We start from the raw sequence: 19,750 nt of genomic DNA, 5'->3' as shown, positions 1-19,750 counted from the left end.
TCATAGTGGTGGGGAGAGTGAATAGGGACACTAAGAGATGCTGGGCCCTGTGGGGAGTAAAAAGACAGAGGTGAGAAGATGGAGAGGTATGGAGACAGAGGCAAGATGATGTCAGTGGAAGGGTAGTTTAACACTGTTAAAGGTCTGGAACAACTCGCTCCTCCTCTGACTGTATATCTAGACAGAAATATTTGGGATGGCAACAGGGAGGCAAGCCAGGTATGTGTGTGTGTGTGTGGGGGGGGGGGGGGGGGGAATTGACATTTCCATACATCATAATTATCCCTTTACATCTTTACATAAGCTATAAAAGACACTATGAGGGAAATTCTATAAATGGAGTAGAAAATTAGGCATCAATAAAAATCAGTGCTCAAAGTTATTCTGTAAAGGGTGCTCCGGAAATGAGTGCGCCATATAGAATAGCATTGAGCACTGAATTCCATGCTGAACCTTGAGCGTGAGGACTTAAGCCAGCTGAAACCTGGTGTAAAGCCTGGTTTGCAAGATGGGTGCAGATCCCCACTATTCTGTAACACTGTGCGCATCTTTTGTGAACATCCCTGACCCGCCTATGACCCCTCTTGAGTAACATGTGATCCAATTTAGGCGCCCATTGTTACAGAATAGCATGCACCAGATCAGTGCCCAAATCATAAGTAGTGCCAATTTACTGCTTTTTATCCCCATATAAATTCAAACCCCCTACATGGCATTTGGCCATTGATCACAGTTGTTGAAGTGTGGTCAAAGGAAAGTGGCCAAAGGAGCATGGCCCACCCCTTTGGTACCACTAGGTGCCAATAGGATATTCTTTCTGGCTATGATTTTCATAGAGGTGGATCTTTGAAGATGGGGAAGTTAAAGAATAGAGTGGTGAACTCTGGACTAACTAGTGGGGCTATGGACAAACTTCCAGGTACTTCTCATGTAGGATGGGCATCTTCTTTGCCCGATTCCTGTCTGTCCCTCTGTGGGTTTCTTTGAGCCCCCTGCCAAGAGCTCCACTGCCCCTTTCTAAGGTACACTTTGGCCCGTCAAGTCCCCATGGACTTCTGAGTCTCATGTTGCTACCTGTCCTGAGATTTTAGCAGGATCACCTGGTGGGGGGGGGGGGGGGGGGGGGGAGGGGATTTCTCTTCCACAAGTAATTTCTTTTTTTTTTTTTTTTTACAGGCCTTTAGATGTGTCAAGATTTTCTCCTTCAGATGTAATATTGGTTGAAAGATAGTCTTGTACATTGACTCTTTGCTTCAGGAATTTATAGTTAGTGTTTCTGTAAGGAAGCAGCAGCCAAACTGGGAGAGCTTGAGGCCTGGATTAGGCAAGCATAACCAGCGCTTTCTAAATTGGAATCTCAGTCACTTTTACACCAGGTGACTAGAGTGGGCAATCTAAAAGGTAGTTTGGTGATTCACTGTCATTCTGAAAATATGAAGAATTTATTGAGAGATAGAAATCTTAGTTTACTCAATTTCCCTACAACTTGGTTTTCATCTCCTTTAGAGATGCTAAAGAAATATTTTTTTGAGATACTACAGCTTCCTGTGTTGTGTCTACTAGTATTTCCCAGGCATATTATTTACCTGTTAAATCCCTACTGTGGAATGTGATTGAGGCTGAGCAGGACATGTTGGTAATGCCTGAAACATTGGTAGTTTCTGCTTTTTTAGGATCTTTGTCTGATTTTATTCATAATAGAGTCACCTTGTTAATTGTATTTCTCACTGAGTCCAACAATGGCATCCTTTTTTCTAAAATGTTCTTGTAAATGCTAGTAACCTTACAGGGAACTAGATACTTTGGGAGAAGTTAGGGGAGGGTGGATTTTCACACTTAGAAAACTTCTTTAAGGATAAGAATGCCTAAAATTGCTTATGAAGTCATTGGAGGTACTATTGTGCAGAGCAGTTGTTCATTTATACTGGAGATAGTAATTGGGAAGGTGATCCTCTTTTCTTAGGGGTCCTTTTACTAAGCTGCAGTAAACATAGGACTTAGCACAACCTTATGTAGGTCTTTCCCATGCGCTAAAGCCATTTTTACTGCAGCCGTAAAAACCCTAATTTTCAATTTTTTCCATTAATGGCCATGCGCTAATGTTGCCATTAGTATGCACCCATTTTTAAATATTACCACGGGAGCACTTACCACCTCCTATTTTGAAGGCCATATGGGTTAATGCGTTATCCCTGAACTAACCAGTTAGGGTGCGATAATGTAAATGTGCTAACTGGTGAATGGGCTGTGTCGGCATTATCGCACTGACATAAAAAGGGGGGGGGGTTAGAATTTTCCTTTTTTTATCTCCATTTTTCTTCGTGACATGCGCTATGTTGGCTTGTGTATTATTTTATAGATCCTGTTATTTTGGATAATTGCTCTCTTTTTCTTTTTTTTCCGGAACTGCTTTATTTATATGTAAATAGGATACTTCACATTTCGATAATAGCAAGCATTTCTGATTCTACTTTTATCACTGATTATATTATAATATGGGAGGAAAAGACCTCAGAAGTTCAGCCTGTGGAGTCTATATAGCTCAGGCTGAGTTTGAGGTCTTTCCCTCCCATATTATAATATAATCAGAGATAAAAGTAGAATCAGAAATGCTTGCTATTATTGAAAGGTGAAGTATTCATATAAGCAAGGCAGCCACACTAAATTTCAGCTACATATGTAAATAGGATGAAATTTTAATTAAAAAAATGAAATTCAAAAGATATTTCATCTGCCCCCTTTTACTCTGGAATGACGCCTATGGTGCCTAGGATGGTGACAGATTATTATGACTATTTTATTTAATTTGCATATGATGTTTATTTGTTTCCTTCTCATTGTATTGCATTTGCTGGCTTTTATTATGTTGTATAATGCTCAGAGCATCACAGATGGTGCAATATAAAATTGAAGATTCAAATAAACAAAAATAGGGAATTAGCGAAGAACCTCAGAGCAGTTAAATCACCACCAACCAAAGGCAAAACAGCAAAGTTCTGACAAAACTTATATAAATATCCCATAGAGCACAACAGAGATGCAGAATGAGAAAGGCAAGCTTGAAAACTATGGAATATCCTGAAATAACAACAAAAGCTATAAACCAGTTTTAGAAGACTCCCTGTCCCTAAGGAGTACCCAATTTTTGGCTTCAGCATTTAACATCTTCTATCAGCACCTGTCAAACTGCAAATATCATTGATCAGACAGCTTGAACTAACACCACAGTAGCTAATAACATGAAGAACACCTCTCCATCCAGAGGGAGACTCAATTAACATCCCAAAATACTATCAACCACTGACATGTATGACTACAGTATATAAGTTATTCACCGCAATATGTCTATACCTTATATATATATTTATATTTGAGTCAATATTCAGCCAGTGGTCACTGACCAACACCGGCTAAATTTGACCCAGATATTCGATGTTGGGCCATGTCTGGGCACCAGCATTGAATACCAGTGTCATTGGCAGACATGGAACCCATAGTCCTATCTGCCCTATTAGCTATGTGGGAACTGGCACTGAATATCAACAGTGCCCACATATCTTCTGGTTCCACACAAATTCTTCCCTGGACTGGCCCAGTGCTGCCTAGATTATGCCAGGACAGTTAGAGATGATATTCAGTAGCACTACCCAGTAAAATGCCATAGAGTATCAGAAGATGGCCTGCTCAGATGGTTCACTCAGGTAGGAGCCTTTCCTGCTCACTTAAGCCATGATGAATATCAACCCATTGACTTTAGCTGCCAGAGGGAAATTTCCAGCTCCATATCTTTGCTCTAACCTACCTATAAAAACTCACAGGGCTCCTGAATGATCTGTTGCCATTGTGTGCTAAGCCCCACCCACCTATGATGCTAGATCAGGGTCTAGGTGGCATGTTTGCTACTAGTAGGGTCATCATCGAAGAAGATGAAGCCAAGAAGGCTCATGCATTAAACAGATCCTTTGCATAGAACTTTCACTCTTCTGGAGCATTTTGCAATATACAAAAATGTTCTTTTTATGAGATATGTACCTGCCCGTTTTTCATAGAATATTGAGATAGAAAATGAGACATCCAGGTTGGGATATGCTCAGTTCGGGCAGTATTTTGCAAAAGGCTGTGCCGAGTAGGAATCCTTTTGTAAAATACAGTGGGGGAAATAAGTATTTGATCCCTTGCTGATTTTGTAAGTGTGCCCACTGACAAAGACATGAGCAGCCCATAATTGAAGGGTAGGTTATTGGTAACAGTGAGAGATAGCACATCACAAATTAAATCCGGAAAATCACATTGTGGAAAGTATATGAATTTATTTGCATTCTGCAGAGGGAAATAAGTATTTGATCCCTCTGGCAAACAAGACCTAATACTTGGTGGCAAAACCCTTGTTGGCAAGCACAGCGGTCAGACGTCTTCTGTAGTTGATGATGAGGTTTGCACACATGTCAGGAGGAATTTTGATCCACTCCTCTTTGCAGATCATCTCTAAATCATTAAGAGTTCTGGGCTGTCACTTGGCAACTCGCAGCTTCAGCTCCCTCCATAAGTTTTCAATGGGATTAAGGTCTGGTGACTGGCTAGGCCACTCCATGACCCTAATGTGCTTCTTCCTGAGCCACTCCTTTGTTGCCTTGGCTGTATGTTTTGGGTCATTGTCGTGCTGGAAGACCCAGCCACGACCCATTTTTAAGGCCCTGGCGGAGGGAAGGAGGTTGTCACTCAGAATTGTACGGTACATGGCCCCATCCATTCTCCCATTGATGCGGTGAAGTAGTCCTGTGCCCTTAGCAGAGAAACACCCCCAAAACATAACATTTCCACCTCCATGCTTGACAGTGGGGACGGTGTTCTTTGGGTCATAGGCAGCATTTCTCTTCCTCCAAACACGGCGAGTTGAGTTCATGCCAAAGAGCTCAATTTTTGTCTCATCTGACCACAGCACCTTCTCCCAATCACTCTCGGCATCATCCAGGTGTTCACTGGCAAACTTCAGACGGGCCGTCACATGTGCCTTCCGGAGCAGGGGGACCTTGCGGGCACTGCAGGATTGCAATCCGTTATGTCGTAATGTGTTACCAATGGTTTTCGTGGTGACAGTGGTCCCAGCTGCCTTGAGATCATTGACAAGTTCCCCCCTTGTAGTTGTAGGCTGATTTCTAACCTTCCTCATGATCAAGGATACCCCACGAGGTGAGATTTTGCGTGGAGCCCCAGATCTTTGTCGATTGACAGTCATTTTGTACTTCTTCCATTTTCTTACTATGGCACCAACAGTTGTCTCCTTCTCGCCCAGCGTCTTACTGATGGTTTTGTAGCCCATTCCAGTCTTGTGCAGGTGTATGATCTTGTCCCTGACATCCTTAGACAGCTCCTTGCTCTTGGCCATTTTGTAGAGGTTAGAGTCTGACTGATTCACTGAGTCTGTGGACAGGTGTCTTTCATACAGGTGACCATTGCCGACAGCTGTCTGTCATGCAGGTAACGAGTTGATTTGGAGCATCTACCTGGTCTGTAGGGGCCAGATCTCTTACTGGTTGGTGGGGGATCAAATACTTATTTCCCTCTGCAGAATGCAAATAAATTCATATACTTTCCACAATGTGATTTTCCGGATTTAATTTGTGATGTGCTATCTCTCACTGTTACCAATAACCTACCCTTCAATTATGGGCTGCTCATGTCTTTGTCAGTGGGCACACTTACAAAATCAGCAAGGGATCAAATACTTATTTCCCCCACTGTATGTATAAGAATGTGCAGAAGAGCATATGTATTTGTGAGCATGTACAGAGGGAGCAGCATTTTGCAAACATGCATGTGTAAAAAATGAATGGTATGAACCCAGTAATTTCCATGTAGATAGCCCAGCATTTCCACACATAAGGGACACTGCTTCCCATGTGCAGCCATTACAGACTTGTACGTATAAGTGCTGCCAATGAAATAGTGAGGCTGCAATTATTTCTTTCCATTTTGGAGACAGAAATAAACAATTGGGGATTAAGGCGAATTACTCTCTTAATCCCTCAAGTAAAGCCCTGGCCAAAATGAGAACTTTTTAAAAAAATGTGTGCATGCCCCTAAGCTGGTGCAAAACCCAGTGGGGAAATGTTTTCCAGTGTATGTAGATTCCCATTGTAAAATGCCATGGCTGGTAAGGGGCTTCTCTATGTAGGATCAGAGTGGGAAGCAGTATTCCCTGGGCTAACCAGCCTTCTTACTTCAAGCTTATCAGTGTGTGTATGTGTTTGGGGGGGGGGGGGGGGGCAGGCAACATGGAAAGACAGAATGATGGTTCTCACTTTAACATGGCCATTTGAGTGCACCCAGGCTGAGCAGGTAATTATTTTAGCAAGTTGGACGTTAGAGCTCGATTTATTGCCCATGCTGCAGTAACCTCCAAGAATAGTGTGTCTGTAGTACACGGCCCTCAGTGCATTATCGCTTTGTAATTGCTTGAAAGTCTAAGCGCTTTCTGTATCACAGTGCTAATTAAATTGATACAGGCATATGGAGTTTTTCTCTTGCAAGTTGTGTATTTCTTAGCACATTCACGAGTTAAAAATACATTATGACAGTAGACCAGATAAATTACTTTTGGTGCTACAATCATATTAATTAAGTTTCTTTTGCTGTGATATTTTCTGTTTCAGTTTCCAGACCACAGTATGTTGTTATTCAGTTGCTCAACCATATCATGTGAGTGTAGACACCTTATTTAGAAACAAAGATTGAAATGCAAGAAATATAATCTAGATAAAACCTTAAGGGCTATGCGTTCTTTGAGCACTTTAGGTAAAGTTTAATGTTGTGATTTATGACAATTTTATATAAAGTGAACATAGCAATGAAAGCATGGAGACAAAAGCACAGAGCTGGACAGACCCAGGGAAGTGTGTACTCCCAAGGTGTCCAACTAACTGCCTAAGAGCCAAGTCTGGCCTGATTCCAGCCGAAGAGTAGTTCGATATGCTCGGCGCTCACAGTTTGTATAGGAGCAATCTGCTCCTTTGATCTTATTCCTGTTCATTCCAGGGACCACATGAATGAACATCATGAGGGCCAGAGGAGGGGACAGACAGGCCAAGGGCAGGAGCAATAGGATAGGAGGGGCTACAGCTCTTTGCAGGTCTCCCACTGGACCATCTCTTTCCCCTTCAATCTATTTAAAATTCTGCTGCATGCTTTATCTTCCATCAGTGTTGGTACTCTCCCATAATCCCTCTTCTCACGTCACTTCATTGGTTCCCTATCCATTCCCGTATATAGTTCAAATTGTTTCGTATTTTTTTTTTACATTTATTGACAGTTATACCCCACATTAGCCGATGAGTTTAATGTGTCCTACAATCAGTCAATAAACCATACAATAATAAAAGGATAATTTCTTAAGTTGATGACAGCTGATAGCAAAATAAAAGATTACATAGCAATCTTATTTGTTGCAAAAAAACTTACAAGATAAAAAAAGATTTAAAAATTTTATGGAACATAGGGTAACTTCTGAGATCTAATTTCCAACGAGAATGAATTCCATCATTTGGTCACTTAAAAATGCAAAACTAACAGAATGAGCAGTTGTACAGTTTTATAAACAATTTTACTAGTTTAGATAGTGAAGCGATAGAAAACTTGAATGTATTCTAGCATTCCACTCAGGTAAATCTACTAAATTCTGCATAGAACTAGGAGCTATACCATACAATATCTGGTAAGTCAATGTACACAGTTTAAATACTGAATGCGCCTCTACCGGCAACCAATGTAAACACACCAACAGTGGAGTCATCCTATCATATTTTGATGTCCTACATATCAAACAGGCTGCAGTATTTTGCGCTGTCTGAAGTTTCCTCACCACGGCCTTCATACAACTTGCATATATGTTACAGTAATCTAAATGAGCTAGAATCAATGTTTCAACTAATAAGTGAAACGTATCCAAGGGAAAATAAAACTTCACCCTTCTAAGTTTATGTGGAGGGGCATAATCAAACGGGGCGTCCAAGTTTTCCTGAGGGCGTCCTCGCAGGACGTCCCGCGAAGGGGCGGGGAAACCCGTATTATCGAAACAAGATGGGCGGCCATCTTTCATTTTGATAATATGGTTGGGGATGCCCAAATCTCAACATTTAAGTTGACCTTAGAGATGGTCGTCCCCGATTTTTGGCGATAATGCAAACCGAGGACGCCCATCTCAGAAACGACCAAATCCAAGCTATTTGGTCGTGGGAGAAGCCAGCATTCATAGTGCACTGGTCCCCCTCACATGCCAGGACACCAACCGGGCATCCTAGGGGGCACTGCAGTGGACTTCAGAAAAAGCTCGCAGGTTCATAGCTCCTTTACCTTGTGTGCTGAGCCCCCCAACCCTCTCCCAAAACCCATTCCCCACAACTGTACACCACTACCATAGCCCTTAGGGATGAAGGGGAGGCACCTAGATGTGGGTACAGTGGGTTTGTGGTGGGTTTTGGAGGGCTCACATTTACCACCACAAGTGTAACAGGTAGGGGGGGATGGGCCTGGGTCCGCCTGCCTGAAGTGCACTGCAGTACCCACTAAAACTGCTCCAGGGACCTGCATACTGCTGTCATGGAGCTGGGTATGATATTTGAGGCTGGCATAGAGGCTGGAAAAAATATTTTGAAAAACTTGTTTTAGGGTGGGAGGGGGTTAGTGATCACTAGGGGAGTAAGGGGAGGTCATCCCCGATTCCCTCCGGTGGTCATCTGTTCATTTAGGGCACATTTTTGTGGCTTGGTCATTAAAAAAAAAAAGGACCAAGTAAAGTCGGCCAAGTGTTCGTCAGGGACGCCCTTCTTTTTTCCATTATCGGCCGAGGACGCCCATATGTTAAGCACGCCCCAGTCCCACCTTCGCTATGCTCCCGACACGCCCCGGGGAAATTTGGTCATCCCTGTGATGGAAAGCAGTTGAGGACGCCCAAAATCGGCTTTCGATTATGCCGATTTGTGTCGAAATATGGGCGCCCTTCTCTTTCGAAAATAAGCCTGTTAAGGTTCTAAATATCTTAGGGATCCTTTTACAAAGCCGTGGTAAAATGTGGCCTGCGGTAGTGTGGGGGTATTTTTTACCGCTGCTGGGGAAAAGGCTATTTTTAATGGGCCTGCACTAATATTAAAACTAGCGCAAGCCTATTTATGGCCTGAGCCTTTACTGCTACCCTAGCGGTAAGGGCTCAAGTGCAATCCTTGTGGTAACCATGCAGTGCACGCCAACGTGGGCACATTGCCTGTTACCACCAGGAACGCTTCCCACAGTAGAAATAGAAAATTATTTTTTACCGCGGGATTTGGCATGTGCCAAAATTGGAATTACCAACAGGCATACATGCTACCTTGGCGGTAGTGCCAATTGGGCATGTGCTACCCACGCGTTAGCCCTCCGTGCCTTTGTAAATGGGCCCCTTAATGACTATGCTAACAGTTAAAAATTTTGTTTTGTTTCCCTATTAAGTTTCAACTTGAAAGCTGCAGCCCACATTTCCATTGTGTCCAGTCCTTTCTTTCTATCTGCTAATATGTTTTGAACATCATTCAATGAGAATGCCAACATCATCAGCATATATAAAGGGGTGCAGTCCCAAATCCACAAGCCTTTTACCTAGTGGAGCCATCAAAATGTTAAATAGAATCAGTGAAATCCGTGAACCCTGAGGGACCCCACATTCAGAAGTCCATTCTAAAGAAAAAAAAAGCAGACATTTTCCCTCTATAAGATCTACTGTTTAGAAAACATGAAACCAACTACAAACCGCCTTACTGATGCATTAACATTATTTCATGCTCTTCAGTACTGAATGCACTTGACATATCAAACTGGAGTACTAGAACCTTCTTTCCCTAACTAACTTCCTGCTTTAGCTCAGATATTAATGTAGCTAATACTGTCTCAGTATTATATTTGGTCTAAAACCTGATTGAGAGTCATGAAAAACATCATAAGTACATAAAAATTCCATTAACTGATGAGTTACCAAAACCTCCATAGCTTTAACCAGAAGTGGTATAGCATTCACAGGTATATAATTAGCTACCTCAGTCCTCTTAGCTGTTGGATTTGTAGGTATGGGAGTAAGTAATATACTCCCTTTCTCTCTGGGGAATAGGCCTGATACTAACATGTTAGACTTATATCAAGTGAAACATTCTATAAATCCCAAAGGAGCCCCCCTCATGAGATAACTAGGACAATCATCCAATATACACACTTCTGTAAATATGATTCTCTTTCTCACTTACAAGTGCATTCATTCTGCAGCTCCTCAATATCTCTTCTCTCTCCCTTCACCCTTCCCCAGGAACTCCATTCATTAAGTAAGTCGCTCTTGTCTATGCCGTTCTCCTTCACTACCAACTACGTTCCTTCAGTCTTGCTACACCATACGTCTGGAATAGACTTCTGAGTTGGTAGGTCATGCTCCAACTCTGGCCTTATTCAAATCCAGGCTAAAGATTAATCTTTATGAGGTTACTTAAACTGTTAGGGAGCTCTTTTAAAAGGGGTGGTAGAGCTACCACCACTTTGTCATATGCCAATCTGGCACTACTTCCGGCTCACCATGGAAGCCAGTGGTAGTGCCATCCCAGTGCATGCCATTTCCGGCGTGCTGGAAATTTTTTGTAATGTTTTCTGCAGGGTTAGCGTGGGAACCCCTACCGCCTCCTAAATAGGATGCGGTAAGGCTTCACCCAGGAAATGACATGTGGCAAGCATATACTTACCACACAGCCATTTCTTTTTTTTTCTCACAAAAACCTCGCTGTGGTAAAAGGGGCCGCGTGGCAAATCCACATGCTGAGGACACCACAGGGCCCCTTAATCCCTTATCTGCCTGTTCAATGCCCATGTTGTTTTAATCATTTCCATAATAAATGAAACTCCCTAATCCCTTATTTGTCCTCTTTGTCTATCTTGAATACATATTTAATCACAACTTTAGCAGATTAGCTTCAATTTAACATCCAGGTAGTTTTAACCAGTTAAAATTAATTGGCTAATTTCACCACTCATTGGCTGTTTGGAAATCTATCTAAATGTAGTAAGTAACCTTTGTTGGTAAAAAAGCTTTTAGTTGTGAAATTAAATGTGGAGATATTTTTGTTGGTTATGTAAATAATGGTAATATTTTCTTATATAGTAGCATAGTAAATGATGGCAGATAAAGACCTGTACAGTCCATCCAGTCTGCCCAACAAGATAACTCAATATCCTCATACGTCTTACTACGCAAACTCCACACCATTTACTGCATCTTGCTACAGAAACCCCATATTTTTCATATGTGCACAAGCCCTTACATCTGCCATAGAGATGGTATAAATGCTCATGTCTAGATTGTGATAGGATGTGCATAAATCATACTATTTTCTATTCTGTGCATGTAAATATGTGCCTCACCCAAACTCTACCCATGTGAATGCCCACCTTCAGAGTACAAACCATCAAATACTGTCATGTACTTACAAAGTATTTGATACTGGAAGCATAAGTGACTGGAAAACCAGCACTTAGGCACATTCTGGCTGCCTTAATCTAGGTGACTCCATAAAGACTTACCTACACTGAGGGTAATTTGATAGCAGAGCGCCTAGGTTAAGAGGCCGAGGAGGTACCTATTTAAGCGTTATTTTATAAAAACACGTAGGCATCTATGTGTCTTTATTAAATATTTAGAGCTCCTTTTACAAAGCCACGCTAACAATTTTGGCTCGGCAAATGCGACAAAGCTCATTCAATTCCTATGGGCTTTGTCACATTTGCTGTGTCGGAATCGCTAGATTTGCATATTTTATAACCAACATGTTTACTTGCAAACTCTGTCTCTGCTTCACCCAGACAGTGACACCAGGGATGCCTACAGTAGAAGTATGCACCTTCATGTCATCATGTGTACTTTTACACCTGGTACTATTTAATAAGCCATTTTACACACACATTGCCACACGCATGATAATTTGATTTTTAAAAATTACCCCCATACTGTATTAGATACTATGGGCTCCTTTTACTAAGTAGCAGTAAGCACTAGCCTGTGCTGATCGCAGCTGAAAAGGGGTTATGTCCCATAGTAAGTTCTGAGTATGCATGTGCAAACCATATGCTAAAGATATTTTAACATTTTTCTGGGAGGGGGCATGTCTGAGGGCAGAGAGTGGGAGTTTCTGCACTAATCAGTGCATCTAGTACGGGATTAGCATGTGAGCCCTTACCACCCACAAAATAGGTGGTGGTAAGCAGGGGCGTCGCTGCTATGGGGCCAAGGGGGCCAGGGCCCCTGTAGATTTGGCCCTGGACCCCCCCTACCGTCGACCCCCCCCGCCCGCTCGCTCGCTCACCGTCGCCTACCTGGGCTGGCGGGGACCCCATCCCCTGCCAGCCGAAGTCTTCTTCCTTCCTTTCAGGTTTCTGAGTCTGACGTCTGGGGCAGTAAATGGTTGTGCGCTAATATTAAAATTAGTGCACGGCTATTTACTGCCTGAGTCCTTACCACACCTATTTAGAAGGCAGTAAGGGCTCCGCGTTATACATGCGGTAATCAGGCAGCATACAACAATGTGGCCTCACTGCCAATTACTGTTGGAAACACCCCTCACGGTAGAAAATAGAAAATTATTTTCTACCACGGGAAACTGCACACGCCAACTTCAGAACTGCCGCCAGGTGCTCTTGCTACCCCGGCGATAGGGTCGATTTGGCGCACACTACCCACACAGTAGCCCTACTGAGGCTTAGTAAAAGGGACCCTTACTTTCCTATCATTATTGTATTTCTATCCCCTTTCTCTCTAACCTCTCTCATGTCAAACTTTTTCTTTTCTGGTATATTTTCCACTCCCCATTTTTATGTGTTTTCAGTCTGTAAGCTGCCCTGAAGGTCCCCGGAGGACAGGTTAGGAAATTCTGAATAAACTTGGAAATAAAAGGAAGCAATACACATAGACAAAAAACAAGATTGAAATGAAAACAACAGGAAATAAATCAGAGTCAAGCCCCAAAAGAAGAGAGGGAAGACTAATAATATAAGAAACAAAGCAAATATATTAAAGAAATAAAGCTTCCACAAACATGTTCAAATCTCATCAATATAATGGTAAAAAAAGCAAAATCATCTCAAAGAGTGGATCGCTACAGCCTTTTTACTAAAAGTAAAATTTCCAGGTGTGAACACTCAAAAAAGACTTACTTATTCCCAGCTAAGGTAAGCAGGCGCTGGCATGGGAGTCTTAAATAAAAAGGTTGCACCAATTACACAAACTTGCACTTTCTACTGAAGAAACATTTTCTGACATAATTGAGTAGAACGAGTCACATCTGGGAATACCTGCACTTTCTGCCCACAGAACAAGGCTTTTTTTTTTTTTTAAGATTTAAGAATTACAAGTTTTTCCTGTTCAGAAATAAGAGACAAAGGGGGTAGCCTTCTGAGAAACATTATCTTAAGTGGTTTCCAAAAAAAGAAAATAAATCTCAACTATCTGCTTTTACCACTAAATCTAACCCTCCCTCACCCTTAGTTTCCACAGATACAGTGCATTACCAGAAAGATAATAACATTTTGCTATGCCAATACCCACAACATTTCAGATATTAAGTACCTCAGAGAAAAATTTCTGTAACGATATCTTAGAGGAGAGCAAGTGTATTGAAGAAAAGTTTAGGAAATGCAGCTTAAAAAAAAAAAATCTAACCACTCCTTATAATGCCTCCAATTTATGATTTATAAACAGGCTATATCAAATCCTTGATATTTCAGTGGCCTTAAACATAACTGGCTAAGGGCATCTTTAACTAAAGCTTAGCTCGATTTATCTGCAGTAGGGCCCATTTTATTCCTATGGGCCCTGCTGCCGATAACTCGAGCTAAGCTTTGGTAAAAGACCCCCTAAGGTTCCATATCCATAAGCATTTCTCAATCAGTCCTTTTAATTGAAAACCATCTTTATTAAAGCTTCAATGCATCAAAGCATCCAACATCTTCCCAATTTCCAATAACTTCCATACAGTCCCCCTGAAGAGACCTTTAGTCTTGGGGCCCTGTTTACTAAAGTACGCTAGGTTCTAGGGATGGGTAGACTGTCTGGAGAGTCCAGGGGTGAGAGGAAGGTGGCTTTTGGTCTAGTGGGAGGAGCTTGGAGGGGGTTTGGAGGACTGGGAGATTCAAGGGGGGGGGGGGTTGCAATTGTGGGTGGTTGTCGGGTGGTTTTTTCTATGATTGTGACAATAGGATCATTTGCTTTCTTTACTTGTAAGACATGTGGGTTATATTCATTGGTTTCACATCAGGTTTTTTTTTTTTAGTGGTTTAGTTTAATGCCATCCTGACACTGTAATCTACTGCCAGATTTCTAAACCCTGTCTGAAGTATTCTGACTCACAAAGTTTTGATTTCTCTTGGCACAGCAGAACTACAGGGACCCTAGCGCATTGACGTGGTAGAGGAACATGGCTGAATTCATGACTGATTTGGTGTTACACTGGTAACAGTGCAGACTACTAATCGGAAATTAGTGAGGAATCATTCAGCGACGGATTTGGGATTACCTGACATCAGCTGATGGTGGAGAAGACATTGGTAGTTAATTTTTACAATACCCTTGTGCAATCACAATGGACGTAGTTGTAAGATTTTGCTAGAGATCTGGTTCATACACCAGTACCTTGATGTTTTCCTGACACTTGCATCCAGTGCTTACTAGAATAAAATTCTTTGCACTTTGCTTGTTTATTTTCTGACACTGGCCCAGATTTGCCATGCCTACTGCCCTGTGAAAAGAGGAACAATCCACCGCCTTTGCTTGCTGATGAGTTTTATGTGAACCTTTGGAGAACTGGGTTACGAGGATCCCTTTTACCCAAGTACACAATTAAATTGATAGCTCTTTGTAAATGTTATTACAGTTATAAAAGATTTTGTAGTCAGTTACTCAGTTTGTTCTCTCTTCTATCAGTGCATTAATCACTCCTGGCTTATGACCAGCTGTCTTTTTTCATGTTTTATAAAAATAAAACACCATTATCCATTACCCAGCTTGCTTGAGATCATGCTCCAAACTGTTTTTTTTTCTATTAGACAAAAGCTTCTATACAATTCTAATTCCCCCTCCACCTTATGTCTATCATAAGTCCTATTTTATCGTGGGTTTCGGTTTTTAAAGCACACAGATAATGCGAAAGCATTTTGATTACCCTTCCCTAAGTCATATCATTCGCAAAACATCTTTTCTAATTTTGTTATTAGGACATTTCCATAACTGGGAAGAGGGGCCCTTAACTAAGTTTCTATTATGCTTGGCACTTGCGAGAAAGGATATTGCATTCACGTGCATTAGAGATTGCTTATAAAAGATCAAGAAAATAATAGCAGATCAGATGATAAAGGATCTCTTTTCTCCTTCCAGACAGGCTGTCTCTGGCAGAAGAATACCGTTCATCAAACATGTCTGCAGGTTGTCAAAGTCAGGCAGATCTGGGGACACTCCCAGTCTGTCATGGCCAGCAAGAAGACTTTCTGACGGGTTTTTAACTATCACTCACCCTCAGGAAATAATCACTCACTACATTCTGTATCCCTTGCACGATACAGCCCCATTTGAGAGAAAAGAGCCATTTTACGAGAAGACAATATATCCCTTCTCTTGGTCCACACAGTGTCCATTATCAGACCATAATAAATCATATCTAGGCTCTCAGTTAATAAGACTGATTACAATGCAGGTTGCCAGCTTGGGACAAGCAAAGCAGGTGAAGAGATGTCTTAATGAAAATATGACCCCAAAATGGCTTCTTGTGAACATTTTATGCTATTACTTTTAATGATGGTTGTTGATGTAGCTTCTTTAGAGATGATTTAAACAGCAGAAATTGGCTTGTGGGCTTATCAGTAGAAATGGCAAAGGAAAACCATGATATCTTGCAATGTTGTCTGAAAGCATTGTATATATTACAGATGTTAAAAGTGAGCTTAATGCCTGAGCTAGAAACTCAAATCCAAGGCAGAGCATGCAAACAGATTATTAGACTGTTTAAAATTATTTAGATAATGCACAGCGATTTTCAGAATTCAAGGTGCATTTCCCATATTTTCCAGTGAAATCTAAGTACACAGTTACTTACAGCATTTTCTGCTCCTGCTATTTAAATCAATTTTCTGTTTTCTTATTTTCACGTGTTCAGAGATTGCTCCTAACAACAAAACATAAAGAATCAAAGAGTTCCAATATATGCAGCTAGAGCACTAAAACCATATAGTAAAATTCCCATATGTGTTACTATGGAAAAGGCAAAAAAAAAAAAAAAAGGAGATCAAAATAAAATATAAGGGAGTCAATATTCAGTGTGGCTTATCTGGTTAACTTTACTTGCATATTTAAAAAAAAATATTGAATGGTTACATCATTGACATTGGGTACACTGGTTTATTTATCTATTTTATTTCCAAAACTTTCTGTACTGCTGTAACAGACCAGCAGAGAAGACCGGTGTACAAACTAAAATACAGAGAGAAAGGAACTCCATTATACCAAAGGAAAACTAACAGTCACACTGGGGTGGGTAGGGGACAATCAACCAAAATGTTTATAAAAAGTAAAGGTAAAAGGTAGTTAACTGGTCAGATATTGCTTTCAACCAAACTTAGAGGCTCTTTTACTAAGCTGTGTTAAGCAGCTAATATGGGGCTTATCTCATAGTAGACAGTAGAAACAGATCCGCGCTACTGTCTTTGCACTAAAAAGGCAGCCGATGTGGTACAAACCTCACATTAGCTGACTAACATAGGCATGGGCAGTATCTGTGAATGACATGGGTGGGTGGTGGTGTGGCCGTACATGGAAGGATGACCCCTTGCAAGGCCCATACAAGGCACAACAATCTTGTATCTTGTGGTATATTCCTAGCCAGAAGGACCTTTCTAAAATTTGGTTAAATGTGGCGCCTGCCCCTTTATGTCCCACTAAAGGGTGCTCATGACCTATACTCATGGCCAAGGGTCACAAGACTTTCAGAACTAACAACTGCTGCATAGGAGCTATCCTACTTGCTCTCCCCTAGTGTAACTTCATCAGAGCAACACTGGGAAGGGGGTCTTTCCCTGAGTGTTCAAATGGGCACCCAATGTCTATTTCGTGCTAACATAAGAGTAACCTCCCCACCCCAAGGATTTTAACTTGCCCTACCATGCCCCATCCCTCCCATTCTAGCCCTATCCTATTTTAGCTTCTCCAAATATCTGTTATCAACCACCTGTGAAAAGGAGTAGCTAAACCCTACCCTGGAAAGGGAAGTTTATGTTGCTGTTACTGAACTGACACTAGTGTGTGTTGGATCTTAGTAACATTATTATGTTTATGTTTCTCCTTTCATTTGCAAAGTCTTTCCAGATTTATAAACTGGCTACACCATCTGAAGAATCTCACTCTTTGGCCTTCAATCTTTTATTACTTATTGTGATAACAATCTAAGTTGATGTGTGAGCCACCCCTTGCATCTCTGGGACCTTTGATCTCAACCAGCATGGCTAATCATATGTTTCTGTGGGATCGTGGAGGTTTTAAGGCTGATGAAGAAATAATATTATGCGGAGCTGATTTTTTGCCTAGTTCTGTTTCTCTGTCATATATAACACCTTACGTGCACATTTGCTGATATTGACTGTCATGTCATCAATCTTAGTTTTTATGCATATGAGATTACTCGTCTATCTGTGCTCTCACAGGTCCAATGTTAAGACATGCTAGGGCTCAGAGGAGAAATTTGGGGCAAAGTCACAAAGCTTGTCAGTAGATGGTATCTCCTTCAGTTTCAGACAGACTTAGGGACCTCTGTGGCATGGGATCTCAAGTCAATTGCCTTGGTTCCACCCCTTAGTGCCAGTCCTGTCTATGGATCCCTTGCTAATAACTTTGATGTCAGTATTCAGTAGTTCAGTCAATGCATAATTTTAAAAATATAAGATACACATTTAAAGATATATATATTTTTCAGCAGAATAAAACATATAAATGCTGTTGCTGAAAATTCATGAACCAAAAGGTTGACGCAATTGAGTACCTCTAGGAAACAGCAAAGGAGACAAGATGAGGTCTAGTACACTCTATAGCTATTGTGATATCTGACAGATACTGAAGGTGCCAACAGGCTTCTCCTCCCCCTGCTTTTAATCAGTCCTATTAAGCTATTAATGTGTGTTCCTGTAGCAGGAATTTCCAAAAAAGGAAGCATTAATGCATACCGCATTAGCTCTGATGGTAGGGGGAAGAGGCCAATGCTGGCACCAAAGGACTTAATGCAAAAATACAACTTTCCTTTACTGTTTCACTATTCCTACAATGCACCCACATTAAATTTCATGAATTAAGACTAAAGAATGTTCTGAGAATACAGTGGTAGAACATGCTAGCTGCAAATTATTTGGTGCTTGAATCTCTTTTATTCTTATGTTACAGAATTCTCTGAAGTTTATAGTACCTCTTATTAGACCAATATAAGAGTAATGGAAGGATGAGCTTACAAGACTACACAAGGGACCAATGTGATCTCAAAGGCTCAAAGAATTGAAGCCTAAAAAGAACTTTGGGGCCGATGCAGAAAGCAACTGCAGGCTTAGCCGCAGGGCAACTGACAGTTGAAGGTCAGTTCTATGTGCCAAGCAATTCAGAGAGGACATGCACGAGGGTTAACTCGCACAGAATGCATAGCTGCATGTGGTATTAAAATGTATGCTGATAATCTACTTTAGGTATTCCGTACTATGCGGAGAATACGTCGCTTATTTTTGATGTGTGCATAATGCAAGAAATTTACCACGAGGGTCCAGAGTAGCGAAGAAGGTTTTGCTGAGAAGATTTCTTGTCATTCACATTTAAGTGCTGGTTTTGTCTTGTTAATCAAGCCAAAGGAAGCCCGTCCATGTTTTAAAGGCAGATAGTAACAAACATGTGCATTTCTCCAAACAAAACTGAAAGTGAAAGCACACATTGGTGCCTGTTTTTCTGCGCTTAAATATGAGCCTGTGGTACCTTGAGCGAGGGTGGGCCTGGAGCCCAAGTAAGACAGACCACACAGTGGTTGCAGGTAAAGGCAAGTAATATTTATTGAAGGTGTTGGGCAAAGGGTCCTGTTTATTCTGAAGAAGGGAGAAAGCAAACTCAAAACAAAATTCTGAAATTTGACAATGTCCTTGGGTGGCCTCCTCCTGCAGGGCCACAGCATACATTCATATCTCTTGGCACAACAGCAGACTCTAATTATCTCTGGCCTGGCTCTCCAGTTACCAGTGCAGTCTCTATCAAATATTCAGGTACAAATACAAAATCTGTGAGGTTCCAAGTTGGACTTGGCCTACCTGACTGTAGTTGTTGTAGTTCACATATAGGTGGTGGAGTCAGATGCCTTGGGGAGTTGCTGCTTCCTTCTGGGCCTCTTTAACCCAACTTTGGCCCTGCCTTTTATACTTCCTGACTGCTGTCCTCCTGGCTTCACCCCTCCCGTGTCACTTCCTCTTTGGACAGGACTATGGAGCTTAAGGTGGTTTTGGTTGAGGGAGTATTTTTAAGGGGAAAGGGCAGCACCCTCTAGATTCCCTCAAAGAGCCTCTCAAAAATTTCAAAGTGCAGACAGTTTTTAAAAAGGTTTGTATTAAGGCACTGAAAAACAGGCACCAATGTATACTGACACTTTCATTTTTGGCTCAGACATGCGTACAAGAAGCCATGCTTACTGCGAAA

The sequence above is a fragment of the Microcaecilia unicolor genome, chromosome 6 (assembly GCF_901765095.1).
Source record: "Microcaecilia unicolor chromosome 6, aMicUni1.1, whole genome shotgun sequence".
NCBI lineage: Eukaryota > Metazoa > Chordata > Amphibia > Gymnophiona > Siphonopidae > Microcaecilia > Microcaecilia unicolor.
This window is presented reverse-complemented; position numbering follows the sequence as displayed.